The following is a 15,000-nucleotide window of genomic DNA, read 5'->3' on the forward strand; positions in this document are numbered from 1 at the left end:
CCTGTTACTAGACCCTGTTACTAGAATCTCTGTTACCTGTTACTAGACCCTGTTACTGGACCCCTGTTACCCTGCTACGAGACCCTGTTACTGAGCCACTGTTACCTGTTATTTGGGGGCCTGTTACTAGACCATGTTACTAGACCCTGTTACCCTGTTACTAGACCCTGTTACCCTGTTAGACCATGTTACTAGACCCTGTTACCTGTTACTAGACCCTGTTACTAGACCCTGTTACCCTGTTACTAGACCCTGTTACCCTGTTACTAGACCATATTTACCCTGTTACCCTGTTACTAGACCATGTTACTAGACCCTGTTACTACAGCTGTCCTGTTACTAGAGTTGTCCTGTTAAAATGGTATCTCTCCAGGAACAGGGTTGGAGTTAAAACCTACAGGAGGGTCTCTCTCCAGGAACAGGGTTGGAGTTAAAACCTACATGAGGGTCTCTCTCCGGGAACAGGGTTGGAGTTAAAACCTACAGGAGGGTCTCTCTCCAGGAACAGGTGGTGAAATGAGCAATGTGTGTGTGTGTATATGTGTGTGTGTGTTTGTGTGTGTAAGGGATAATCCTGAAGCAAAACACACACAGTAGATGTCACACTTGTCGCTGTGCTTCCTCAGCCTACCTGTAGGCGGTGCCATTGAGCTCTGGGTGGACACCTTGCTGGTCCATTACTGCCCACGGTCCTGTGGTCACAAAGAACTCCTTATTCACACAGTTTCTTAGGCTGTCGGGGATGCGGCCTGCGATGGAGAGAGGGAGGGAGAGAGAGAGAAAGTGGGGAGATGGAGGAGGGAGAGGGAGATAGATTTAGAAACGTGGAGAGAGAGAGAGGTAAAGACAGAGAGAGAGGTAAAGACAGAGAGAGACGTAAAGAGAGAGAGAGGTAAAAGAGATAGAAAGGTAAAGACAGAGAGAGAGGTAAAGACAGAGAGAGAGGTAAAGACAGAGAGAGAGCAAGAGAGATAGAGAGGTAAAGACAGAGAGAGTAAAGACAGAGAGGTAAAGAAAGAGACAGAGAGAGAGGTAAAGACAGAGAGAGAGGTAAAGAGACAGAGAGAGGTAAAGAAAGAGACAGAGAGAGGTAAAGACAGAGAGAGTGGTAAAGACAGAGAGAGGTAAAGACAGAGAGAGAGGTAAAGACAGAGAGAGAGGTAAAGACAGAGACAGAGAGAGGTAAAGACAGAGAGAGAGGTAAAGAGAGAGACAGAGAGAGGTAAAGAAAGAGACAGAGAGAGGTAAAGACAGAGAGAGAGGTAAAGACAGAGAGAGGTAAAGACAGAGAGAGAGGTAAAGACAGAGACAGAGAGAGGTAAAGACAGAGAGAGAGGTAAAGACAGAGACAGAGAGAGGTAAAGACAGAGAGAGAGGTAAAGACAGAGAGAGGTAAAGACAGAGAGAGGTAAAGACAGAGACAGAGAGAGGTAACCTGAATCATCACACAGACAAAATGAAGCCATAACTTGTAGAGTGATTAAAATGAGAGGAGATAAAGGAAGGAATGGGTAGATGTTAACTATGGGATGGAGAGATGTTAGCTATGGGATGGAGAGATGTTAGCTATGGGATGGAGAGATGTTAGCTATGGGATGGAGAGATGGAGAGATGTTAGCTATGGGATGGAGAGATGTTAGCTATGGGACGGAGAGATGTTAGCTATGGGATGGAGAGATGTTAGCTATGGGATGGAGAGATGTTAGCTATGGGATGGAGAGATGTTAGCTATGGGATGGAGAGATGTTAGCTATGGGACGGAGAGATGTTAGCTATGGGATGGAGAGATGTTAGCTATGGGATGGAGAGATGTTAGCTATGGGATGGAGAGATGGAGAGATGTTAGCTATGGGATGGAGAGATGTTAGCTATGGGACGGAGAGATGTTAACTATGGGATGGAGAGATGTTAACTATGGGACGGAGAGATGTTAACTATGGGATGGAGAGATGTTAGCTATGGGATGGGTAGATGTTAACTATGGGATGGAGAGATGGAGAGATGTTAGCTATGGGATGGAGAGATGTTAGCTATGGGACGGAGAGATGTTAACTATGGGATGGAGAGATGTTAACTATGGGACGGAGAGATGTTAGCTATGGGATGGAGAGATGTTAACTATGGGATGGAGAGATGTTAGCTATGGGATGGAGAGATGTTAGCTATGGGATGGGTAGATGCTAGCTATGGGATGGGTAGATGTTAGCTATGGGATGGGTAGATGTTAGCTATGGGATGGAGAGATGTTAACTATGGGATGGGTAGATGTTAGCTATGGGATGGGTAGATGTTAACTATGGGATGGAGAGATGTTAGCTATGGGATGGGTAGATGTTAGCTATGGGATGGGTAGATGTTAGCTATGGGATGGGTAGGAGAGATGTTAACTATGGGATGGAGAGATGTTAACTATGGGATGGAGAGGTGTTAGCTATGGGATGGAGAGATGTTAACTATGGGATGGGTAGATGTTAGCTATGGGATGGGTAGGAGAGATGTTAACTATGGGATGGAGAGATGTTAGCTATGGGATGGAGAGGTGTTAGCTATGGGATGGAGAGATGTTAGCTATGGGATGGGTAGATGTTAGCTATGGGATGGGTAGATGTTAGCTATGGGATGGGTAGATGTTAACTATGGGATGGAGAGATGTTAGCTATGGGATGGAGAGATGTTAGCTATGGGATGGAGAGATGTTAGCTATGGGATGGGTAGATGCTAGCTATGGGATGGAGAGATGTTAGCTATGGGATGGAGAGATGTTAACTATGGGATGGAGAGATGTTAGCTATGGGATGGAGAGATGTTAGCTATGGAATGGGTAGATGCTAGCTATGGGATGGAGAGATGTTAGCTATGGGATGGAGAGATGTTAGCTATGGGATGGAGAGATGTTCGCTATGGGATGGAGAGATGTTAGCTATGGGATGGAGAGATGTTCGCTATGGGATGGGTAGATGTTAACTATGGGATGGAGAGATGTTAGCTATGGGATGGGTAGATGTTAGCTATGGGATGGGTAGATGTTAGCTATGGGATGGGTAGATGTTAGCTATGGGATGGGTAGATGTTAGCTATGGGATGGAGAGATGTTAACTATGGGATGGGTAGATGTTAGCTATGGGATGGGTAGATGTTAACTATGGATGGAGAGATGTTAGCTATGGATGGGTAGATGTTGGCTATGGGATGGGTAGATGTTAGCTATGGGATGGTAGAGATGTTAACTATGGGATGGAGAGATGTTAACTATGGGATGGAGAGTGTTAGCTATGGATGGAGAGATGTTAACTATGGGATGGGTAGATGTTAGCTATGGGATGTAGAGATGTTAACTATGGGATGGAGAGATGTTAGCTATGGATGGAGAGGTGTTAGCTATGGGATGGAGAGATGTTAGCTATGGGATGGGTAGATGTTAGCTATGGGATGGGTAGATGTTAGCTATGGGATGGGTAGATGTTAACTATGGGATGGAGAGATGTTAGCTATGGGATGGAGAGATGTTAGCTATGGGATGGAGAGATGTTAGCTATGGGATGGGTAGATGCTAGCTATGGGATGGAGAGATGTTAGCTATGGGATGGAGAGATGTTAACTATGGGATGGAGAGATGTTAACTATGGGATGGAGAGATGTTAGCTATGGGATGGAGAGATGTTAGCTATGGGATGGAGAGATGTTAGCTATGGAATGGGTAGATGCTAGCTATGGGATGGAGAGATGTTAACTATGGGATGGAGAGATGTTAACTATGGGATGGAGAGATGTTAGCTATGGGATGGAGAGATGTTAGCTATGGGATGGAGAGATGTTAGCTATGGGATGGGTAGATGCTAGCTATGGGATGGAGAGATGTTAGCTATGGGATGGAGAGATGTTAGCTATGGGATGGATGTTAGCTATGGGATGGAGAGATGTTAGCTATGGGATGGGTAGATGTTAGCTATGGGATGGAGAGATGTTAGCTATGGAATGGGTAGATGTTAGCTTAAGAAGGATAGAAATTCCACGAATTAACTTTTAAACAGGGCACACATGTCAATTGAAATGCATTCCAGGTGACTAGCTCATGAAGCTGGTTGAGAGAATGCCAAGAGTGTGCAAAGTTGTCATCAAGACAAAGGGCGGCTATATGAAGAATCTCAAATATAAAATATATATTTGATTTGTTTAACACTTTCGTTTGGTTACGACATGATTCCACATGTGTTATTTCATAGTTTTATTGTTTTCACAATTATTCTACAATGTAGAAAATAGTAACAAATAAAATAAAAACCCTTAAATGAGTAGGTGTTTTAAAACCTTTGACCGGTAGTGTTGCCTAGCAACACAATCACTAATTAAAGTTGTTATTTCACAATGTGGATGTTTCTGGGAGGCAAGGATCTGGATCCCAAATGGCAACCTGTTCCCTGTATAGTGCACTACTTTATACTACAGCCCTATTCCCTATATAGTACACTACTCTATACTACAGCCCTATTCCCTATATAGTGCACTACTTTATACTACAGCCCTATTCCCTATATAGTGCACTACTTTATACTACAGCCCTATTCCCTATATAGTGCACTACTTTATACTACAGCCCTATTCCCTATATAGTGCACTACTTTATACTACAGCCCTATTCCCTATATAGTACACTACTTTATACTACAGCCCTATTCCCTATATAGTGCACTACTTTATACTACAGCACCATTCCCTATATAGTGCACTACTTTATACTACAGCCCTATTCCCTATATAGTACACTACTTTATACTACAGCCCTATTCCCTATATAGTACACTACTTTATACTACAGCCCTATTCCTGACTAGTGAGGTGCTGGGGAACAGGGTTCCTGTCTAGTGAGGTGCTGAGGAACAGGGTTCCTGACTAGTGAGGTGCTGGGGAACAAGGTTCCTGACTAGTGAGGTGCTGAGGAACAGGGTTCCTGACTAGTGAGGTGCTGGGGAACAGGGTTCCTGACTAGTGAGGTGCTGGGGAACAGGGTTCCTGACTAGTGAGGTGCTGGGGAACAGGGTTCCTGACTAGTGAGGTGCTGAGGAACAGGGTTCCTGACTAATGAGGTGCTGGGGAACAGGGTTCCTGACTAATGAGGTGATGGGGAACAGGGTTCCTGTCTAGTGAGGTGCTGAGGAACAGGGTTCCTGACTAGTGAGGTGCTGGGGACCAGGGTTCCTGACTAGTGAGGTGCTGAGGAACAGGGTTCCTGACTGGTGAGGTGCTGGGGAACAGGGTTCCTGACTAGTGAGGTGCTGAGGAACATGGTTCCTGACTAGTGAGGTGCTGGGGAACAGGGTTCCTGACTAGTGAGGTGCTGGGGAACAGGGTTCCTGTCTAGTGAGGTGCTGGGGAACAGGGTTCCTGACTAGTGAGGTGCTGGGGAACATGGTTCCTGACTAGTGAGGTGCTGGGGAACAGGGTTCCTGACTAGTGAGGTGCTAGGGAACAGGGTTCCTGACTAGTGAGGTGCTGGGGAACAGGGTTCCTGTCTAGTGAGGTGCTGGGGACCAGGGTTCCTGACTAGTGAGGTGCTGGGGAACAGGGTTCCTGACTAGTGAGGTGCTGCGGAACAGGGTTCCTGACTAGTGAGGTGCTGGGGAACAGGGTTCCTGACTAGTGAGGTGCTGAGGAACAGGGTTCCTGACTAGTGAGGTGCTGGGGAACAGGGTCCCTGACTGGTGAGGTGCTGGGGAATAGGGTTCCTGACTAGTGAGGTGCTGGGGAACATGGTTCCTGACTAGTGAGGTGCTGGGGAACAGGGTTCCTGACTAGTGAGGTGCTGGGGACCAGGGTTCCTGACTAGTGAGGTGCTGGGGAACAGGGTCCCTGACTAGTGAGGTGCTGGGGAACAGGGTTCCTGTCTAGTGAGGTGCTGGGGAACAGGGTTCCTGTCTAGTGAGGTGCTGGGGAACAGGGTTCCTGTCTAGTGAGGTGCTGGGGAACAGGGTTCCTGTCTAGTGAGGTGCTGGGGACCAGGGTTCCTGACTGGTTAGGTGCTGGGGACCAGGGTTCCTGACTGGTGAGGTGCTGGGGAACAGGGTTCCTGACTGGTGAGGTGCTGAGGAACAGGGTTCCTGACTGGTGAGGTGCTGGGGAACAGGGTTCCTGACTGGTGAGGTGCTGAGGAACATGGTTCCTGACTAGTGAGGTGCTGGGGACCAGGGTTCCTGACTAGTGAGGTGCTGAGGAACAGGGTTCCTGACTAGTGAGCTGCTGGGGAACATGGTTCCTGACTAGTGAGGTGCTGGGGAACAGGGTTCCTGTCTAGTGAGGTGCTGGGAACAGGGTTCCTGACTAGTGAGGTGCTGGGAACATGGTTCCTGACTAGTGAGGTGCTTGGGAACAGGGTTCCTGACTAGTGAGGTGCTGGGGAACAGGGTTCCTGACTAGTGAGGTGCTGGGGAACAGGGTTCCTGTCTAGTGAGGTGCTGGGGAACAGGGTTCCTGACTAGTGAGGTGCTGGGGAACATGGTTCCTGACTAGTGAGGTGCTTGGGAACAGGGTTCCTGACTAGTGAGGTGCTGGGGAACAGGGTTCCTGTCTAGTGAGGTGCTGGGGACCAGGGTTCCTGACTGGTTAGGTGCTGGGGACCAGGGTTCCTGACTGGTGAGGTGCTGGGGAACAGGGTTCCTGACTGGTGAGGTGCTGAGGAACAGGGTTCCTGACTGGTGAGGTGCTGGGGAACAGGGTTCCTGACTGGTGAGGTGCTGAGGAACATGGTTCCTGACTAGTGAGGTGCTGGGGACCAGGGTTCCTGACTAGTGAGGTGCTGAGGAACAGGGTTCCTGACTAGTGAGCTGCTGGGAACATGGTTCCTGACTAGTGAGGTGCTGGGGAACAGGGTTCCTGTCTAGTGAGGTGCTGGGAACAGGGTTCCTGACTAGTGAGGTGCTGGGGAACATGGTTCCTGACTAGTGAGGTGCTTGGGAACAGGGTTCCTGACTAGTGAGGTGCTGGGAACAGGGTTCCTGACTAGTGAGGTGCTGGGAACAGGGTTCCGGTCTAGTGAGGTGCTGGGGAACAGGCTTCCTGACCAGTGAGGTGCTGGGGAACAGGCGTACCGCTGATGGCTCTTCGTATCTCTGGTGGCAGCTGCCTCTCTCATCTCCAGAGAAGCCTGTTCACTGTACCAGGCTGTGTGGTGTACAGATCAGGTTGGGAGCATCCTTCAGAGGGCCTGTAGCAAAACTAGAGAGAGGGGAGGGTTGGGGGTGGAGGGGTGGTTGTAGAGAGAACAAGTATCAGACCCAAATCAGGCAGTGGCCTCTTCATCTAATCTCCTTTCCTCATCTCCTCCTTTCATCTCCTCCCTTCATTTCCTCCTCTCTTCATTCCTCTCTTCATCTCCTCATCTCATCTCATCATCTCCTCTCCATCCCTGAGATGCTGAGACTTCCTCTCCTTCTTCTTCCCTCAGTCCTCCCAACTCACCCTCCGTGCCCTGGTCCAAGGGTAGTGTGTGAAGGTGTCACTGATATGAGCCACTGTAGTGTGGGATTACAGGTCCTCTGTTGACGTCTTGTTGATGTGTGTTCACAGAACCAGAACTCCCTGACAACATATCTCCCTGACAACATATTGCCTGACAACATAACTCCCTGACAACATATCTCCCTGACACCATATCTCCCTGACAACATAACTCCCTGACAACATATTGCCTGACAACATATCTCCCTGACAACATATCTCCCTGACACAATATCTCCCTGACAACATATGTCCCTGACAACATATTGCCTGACAACATAACTCCCTGACAACATATCTCCCTGACACCATATCTCCCTGACAACATAACTCCCTGACAACATATTGCCTGACAACATAACTCCCTGACAACATATCGCCTAACAACATAACTCCCTGACACCATAACTCCCTGACAACATATCTCCCTGACAACATATCGCCTGACACCATAACTCCCTGACAACACAACTCCCTGACAACATAACTCCCTGACAACATATCTCCCTGACAACATATCTCCCTGACAACATATCTCCCTGACAACATAACTCCCTGACAACATATCTCCCTGACAACATAACTCCCTGACAACATATTGCCTGACAACATAACTGCCTGACAACATATCGTCTAACAACATAACTCCCTGACACCATAACTCCCTGACAACATATCTCCCTGACAACATATCGCCTGACACCATAACTCCCTGACAACACAACTCCCTGACAACATAACTATACTGAGGTGTTACTGTCAGGTAAACTATACTGATGTGTTACTGTCAGGTAAACTATACTGAGGTGTTACTGTCAGGTAAACTATACTGAGGTGTTACGATCAGGTAAACTATACTGATGTGTTACTGTCAGGTAAACTATACTGAGGTGTTACGATCAGGTAAACTATACTGAGGTGTTACTGTCAGGTAAACTATACTGAGGTGTTACTGTCAGGTAAACTATACTGAGGTGTTACTGTCAGGTAAACTATACTGAGGTGTTACTGTCAGGTAAACTATACTGAGGTGTTACTGTCAGGTAAACTATACTGAGGTGTTACTGTCAGGTAAACTATACTGAAGTGTTACTGTCAGGTAAACTATACTGAGGTGTTACTGTCAGGTAAACTATACTGAGGTGTTACTGTCAGGTAAACTATACTGAGGTGTTACTGTCAGGTAAACTATACTGAGGTGTTACTGTCAGGTAAACTATACTGAGGTGTTACTGTCAGGTAAACTATACTGAGGTGTTACTGTCAGGTAAACTATACTGATGTGTTACTGTCAGGTAAACTATACTGAGGTGTTACTGTCAGGTAAACTATACTGAGGTGTTACTGTCAGGTAAACTATACTGAGGGTTCTGTCAGGTAAACTATACTGAGGTGTTACTGTCAGGTAAACCATACTGAGGTGTTACTGTCAGGTAAACTATACTGAGGTGTTACTGTCAGGTGAACTATACTGAGGTGTTACTGTCAGGTAAACTATACTGAGGTGTTAGGAGGTGTTACTGTCAGGTGAACTATACTGAGGTGTTACTGTCAGGTGAACTATACTGAGGTGTTACTGTCAGGTAAACCATACTGATGTGTTACTGTCAGGTAAACTATACTGAGGTGTTACTGTCAGGTAAACTATACTGAGGTGTTACTGTCGAAGGTAAACTATACTGAGGTGTTACTGTCAGGTAAACTATATCCTCATCCACTGTGTGTCTCACCTGAAGGGTTCTATCTCATGCACTGTGTGTCTCACCTGAAGGGATCAGCACTGTGTGTGTCTCACCTGAAGGGTTCTATCTCGTGCACTGTGTGTCTCACCTGGAAGGGTTCGATCTCGTGCACTGTGTGTCTCACCTGAAGGGTTCTATCTCGGCACTGTGTGTCTCACCTGAAGGGTTCTATCTCGCACTGTGAAGTCTCACCTGAAGGGAAAGATCTATCCGTGCACTGTGTGTCTCACCTGAAGGGTTCTATCTCGTGCACGTCCAGGGCAGGCGCCACGATCCCCTCCTTCAGGGCCTGAGCCAGGGCCTCTCATCCACCAGCCCTCCCCGCGCTGCATTCACCAGAACGCCCTGGAGCATCTAGAAGAGGGGGAGAAAGATAAGAGAGAGAATAGAGGGGGAGAGAAGATAAGAGAGAGTAGAGGGGGAGAGAAAGATAAGAGAGAGAATAGATGGGGGGGGAAAGATAAGAGAGAGTAGAGGGGGAGAGAAAGATAAAGAGAGAGAATAGAGTGGGGGAGAAAGATAAGAGAGAGTAGGGGGGAGAGAAAGATAAGAGAGAGAATAGAGGGGGGAGAAAGATAAGAGAGAGTAGAGGGGGGAGAAAGATAAGAGAGAGTAGGGGGAGAGAAAGATAAGAGAGAGAATAGAGGGGGGAGAAAGATAAGAGAGAGTAGAGAGGGGGAGAGAAAGATAAGAGAGAGTAGAGGGGGGGGCAGGGGAGAGAAAGATAAGAGAGTAGAGGGGGGGGTAGGGGAGAGAAAGATAAGAGAGAGTAGAGGGGGTTGATTTGATCTAAAGAGGAGCGCCACCAACATGTAGTTTTTACAAAGAATTTGTTTGCGTCCTACTGTTAAGTATCTTAATAGAGATGACCTACTGATAGAGCTGGAGAAGAGAGACTAGAATAGAGATGACCTACTGATAGAGCTGTAGAAGAGAGACTAGAATAGAGATGACCTACTGATAGAGCTGGAGAAGAGAGACTAGAATAGAGATGACCTACTGATAGAGCTGGAGAAGAGAGACTAGAATAGAGATGACCTACTGATAGAGCTGGAGAAGAGAGTCTATAATAGAGATGACCTACTGATAGAGCTGGAGAAGAGAGACTAGAATAGAGATGACCTACTGATAGAGCTGGAGAAGAGAGACTAGAATAGAGATGACCTACTGATAGAGCTGTAGAAGAGAGACTAGAATAGAGATGACCTACTGATAGAGCTGGAGAAAGAGACTAGAATAGAGATGACCTACTGATAGAGCTGAGAAGAGAGTCTATAACAGAGATGACCTACTGATAGAGCTTGAGAAAGAGACTAGAATAGAGATGACCTACTGATAGAGCTGGAGAAGAGAGACTATAATAGAGATGACCTACTGATAGAGCTGTAGAAGAGAGACTAGAATAGAGATGACCTACTGATAGAGCTGGAGAAGAGAGACTAGAATAGAGATGACCTACTGATAGAGCTGGAGAAGAGAGTCTATAATAGAGATGACCTACTGATAGAGCTGGAGAAGAGAGACTAGAATAGAGATGACCTATTGATAGAGCTGGAGAAGAGAGACTAGAATAGAGATGACCTACTGATAGAGCTGGAGAAGAGAGTCTATAATAGAGATGACCTACTGATAGAGCTGTAGAAGAGAGACTAGAATAGAGATGACCTACTGATAGAGCTGGAGAAGAGAGTCTAGAATAGAGATGACCTACTGATAGAGCTGGAGAAGAGAGACTATAATAGAGATGACCTACTGATAGAGCTGGAGAAGAGAGACTATAATAGAGATGACCTACTGATAGAGCTGGAGAAGAGAGACTAGAATAGAGATGACCTACTGACAGAGCTGTAGAAGAGCCTAGAATGTCTTTGACGCTCCACTGAATGGTCTACTGAAGACATGACGAGCCGAGCACCTGGGCAACACATGCACACGCATACGCAAATATGTCTGTCTCATCCCCATGGAGACACATCTACACCTGAGGAAAATCAGCTCTGAAGGATGACTGTCAAAAGTGCTTTAAGAGTTGTGTGCTTGAGTACGTCCCAAATTGAACCCTATTCCCTTGATAGTGCACTACTTGGCTCAGCTCACAGAGTTGGCTGTAGATGGGGACATTTCAAATGGGACCCTATTCCCTTGATAGTGCACTACTTGGCTCAGCTCACATAGTTGGCTGTAGATGCGTGTTTCCCAAATGGAACTCTATTCCCTTGATAGTGCACTACGTTGAGGACAAGATGACAGTTGATAACTATACTACACAACAAAAATAAATCAAAAACTGCTAGCGAGAAAAACAACAGCTCCAGAAAAATCCAATTAATATTCTTGGAAGAAACTGTAATCCCTTAAATCCACGACATGAAAAGCCCTCGCACTGTCAGTCATCCTTTTATTACACACACACACACACACACACACACACACACACACACACACACACACACACACACACACACACACACACACACACACACACACACACACACACACACACACACACACGATAAGAAGATGCAGGCTTGAGAGAACAACGAAGAAGACACAGGAGAGGAGTTAAGAACTGGGTTAAGAGATAGAGCCTCTCTATTCTGTTGTTCTCCTTCAGACAGCTCTTCAATGCTCTCTCTCTCTCTGTCTCCTCAGATGTGAAGTCAACCAGAAAGAATAGAAACACAGAAAATAAGAGGAAACTGAGATAAGAGATGTAATTCTCCTCTCCTCCACCAGGTGGCAGAGCAGACAGACCAGATGGGGTATTGTAGTTTTGACAGCAGCTCTGAGCAGTGAAGTCAACCTGAGAGAGTCAGAGGAAACTGAGATAAGAGGTGTAATTCTCCCCTCCTCCACCAGGTGGCAGACTAGATGGGGTATTGTTGTATTGATAGCAGCTCTAAGCAGTAGGAAAGGAAAGGAGGCTTAAGAAATTTGGCTTGTCACCTAAGAACCTCACAATCTTTTACAGATGTACAATTGAGAGCATCCTGTCGGGCTGTATCACTGCCTGGTACGGCAACTGCTCCGCCCACAACCGTAAGGCTCTCCAGAGGGTGGTGAGGTCTGCACAACGCATCACCGGGGGCAACTATCTGCCCTCCAGGACACCTACACCACCCGATGTCACAGGAAGGCCATAAAGATCATCAAGGACAACAACCACCCGAGCCACTGCCTGTTCACCCCGCTATCATCCAGAAGGTGAGGTCAGTACAGCTGCATCAAAGCTGGGACCGAGAGACTGAAAAACAGCTTCTATCTCAAGGCAATTAGACTGTTAAACATAAATCACTAACTCAGAGAGGCTGCTGCCAACATTGAGACCAAATCACTGGCCACTTAAATAAATGGATCACTAGTCACTTTAATAAATGGATCACTGGCCACTTTAATAAATGGATCACTAGTCACTTTAATAAATGGATCACTGGCCACTTTAATAAATGGATCACTAGTCACTTTAATAAATGGATCACTAGTCACTTTAATAAATGGATCACTGGCCACTTTAATAAATGGATCACTGGCCACTTTAATAAATGGATCACTGGCCACTTTAATAAATGGATCACTGGCCACTTTAATAAATGGATCACTGGCCACTTTAATAAATGGATCACTGGCCACTTTAATAAATGGATCACTAGTCACTTTAATAAATGGATCACTAGTCACTTTAATAATGTTTACATTACTCATATCATATGGATCACTGGTCACTTTAATAAATGGATCACTAGTCACTTTGTCAGATCACTAGTCACTTTAATAAATGGATTACCAGTCACTTTAATAAATGGATCACTGGCCACTTTAATAAATGCATCACTGGCCACTTAATAATGGATCACTGGCCACTAATAAAATGGATCACTGGGCCACTTTAATAACCCACTTTAATAAATGGACTAATGAATTAATGGAACTCATATTAATAACTATATGTCACTTTAATAAACATTACCATATTAATAACATGGGAATGAATAAGTTTATTATTATCCATATTAATTAATAATCCATATTAATAACTATATGAATTTATAACTCATATTAATAAATTAATATTAATTAATAACCTATATTAATAACTATATGAATTAATAACTCATATTAATAACTATATGAATTAATAACTAAATCTATATTAATAACTATATGAATTAATAACTCATATTAATAACTATAGGAATTAATAACCCATATTAATAACTATGTTATAAATTAATAACCCATATTAATAACTGACTGGGAGTCAGTGAGTTACCATAAAGGTCAAAGGTCAGCTGTCCTCCCTACCTGTTTGATGGTGAAGTCGCTGATGAGATGGTGGTTGTGTTCGCTCAGGCTGTGCAGAGACACGCAGTCTGACTGGTAGAGCAGGTCTTGTGGTGTAGACACGCTGACCCAGGAACGCCTGCCGGGCCCTGTAGGGCCGAGAAGATCACGTTGAAGCCAAACACTCTTGGCCCGCACAGCCACCGCCTGACCAACGACCCACAGAGACAGAGGAGAGAGCATGGTCAGCTAACATCAACACACACATCACCTTACAAATAGCCAAGCCATAATGTGTGTCCTGTCTTGTCCTGGGCCTGTCCTGTCTTGTCCTGGGCCTGTCCTGTCTTGTCCTGGGGGTCTTGTCCTGGGCCTGTCCTGTCTGTCCCAGGCCATTCTGGGCCTGTCCTGTCTTGTCCTGGGCCATGTCCTGTCTGTCCCAGGCCTGGGCCTGGCCGTCCCTGTCTTGTCCTGGGCCTGTCCTGTCTTGTCCTGGGCCTGTCCTGTCTTGTCCCTGGGGCCTGTCCTGTCTTGTCCTGGGCATGTCCTGGGCCTGTCCAGTCTTGTCCTGGGCCTGTCCTGTCTGGGCCTGTCCTGGGCCTGTCTCAATCTTGTGTCTTGTCCTGGGGCCTGTCCTGTCTTGTCCTGGGCCTGCTCTTTGTCCTCTGGGCTCTGTCTCGTCCGGGACTGTCCTGCCTTGTCCTGGGCCTGTCTCACTTGTCTTGGGCCTGTTCTGTCTTGTCCTGGGCATGTCCTGTCTTGTCCTATCTTGGGCTTGTGGCTCTGTCTCATCTTGTCCTCTGCCTGTCTTGTCCTGGGCTTGTCATCTGGGCCTGTCCTGTCTTGTCCTGGGCATGCCCTGTCTTGTCTCTATTTTGGCTTCTGGGTCCTCGTCCTGTCTTTGTCCTGGGGTCCTGTCTGTCTCACTTGTCCTGGGGTTCCACTTGTCCCGGGACTGTTCCTGTCTTGGGCCTGTCCTGTCTTGTCCTGGGGCATGTCCTGTCTTGTCCTATCTTGGGCTTGTCCTGTCTTGTCCTGGGCCTGGTCTTGTCCTGGGCCTGTCCTGTCTTGGGCATGTCCTGGGCCTGTCCTGTCTTGTCCTGGGCTCCTGTCCTTGTCTTGGGCCTGTCCTGTCTTGTCCTGGGCCTGTCCTGTCTTGTCCCAGGCCTGTCCTGTCTGTCCTGGCCTGTCAATCCTGGGCTGTCCTGTCTTGTCCCAGGCCTGTCCTGGGTCTTGTCCTGGGCCTGTCCTGTCTTGTCCTGGGCCTGTGTCTTGTCTTGTCTCTGGGCCTGTCCTGTTTTGGTTCTGGGCCTGCCTGTCCTGTCTTGTCCTGGGGTCCTGTCTTGTCCCGGGACTGTCCTGTCTTGTCTGGGCCTGTCCTGTCCTGTCTCTGTCTTGTCCTAAGTATGGTCCTGTCTTGTCCTATCTTGGGCTTGTCCTGTCTTTGTCCTGGGCCTGTCCTGTTCTAGTCCTGGGCCTGTCCTGT

At 46.8% G+C, this 15,000-nt stretch overlaps 1 pseudogene; it reads right to left on the reverse strand.

The window, feature by feature from the left end:
- Window positions 1-627: 627 nt before the first annotated feature.
- Window positions 628-15,000, reverse strand: part of LOC135573593 (C-terminal-binding protein 2-like) — a 21,646-nt pseudogene continuing 7,273 nt past the window's right edge.

The sequence above is a fragment of the Oncorhynchus nerka genome, linkage group LG10 (genome assembly GCF_034236695.1).
Source record: "Oncorhynchus nerka isolate Pitt River linkage group LG10, Oner_Uvic_2.0, whole genome shotgun sequence".
NCBI lineage: Eukaryota > Metazoa > Chordata > Actinopteri > Salmoniformes > Salmonidae > Oncorhynchus > Oncorhynchus nerka.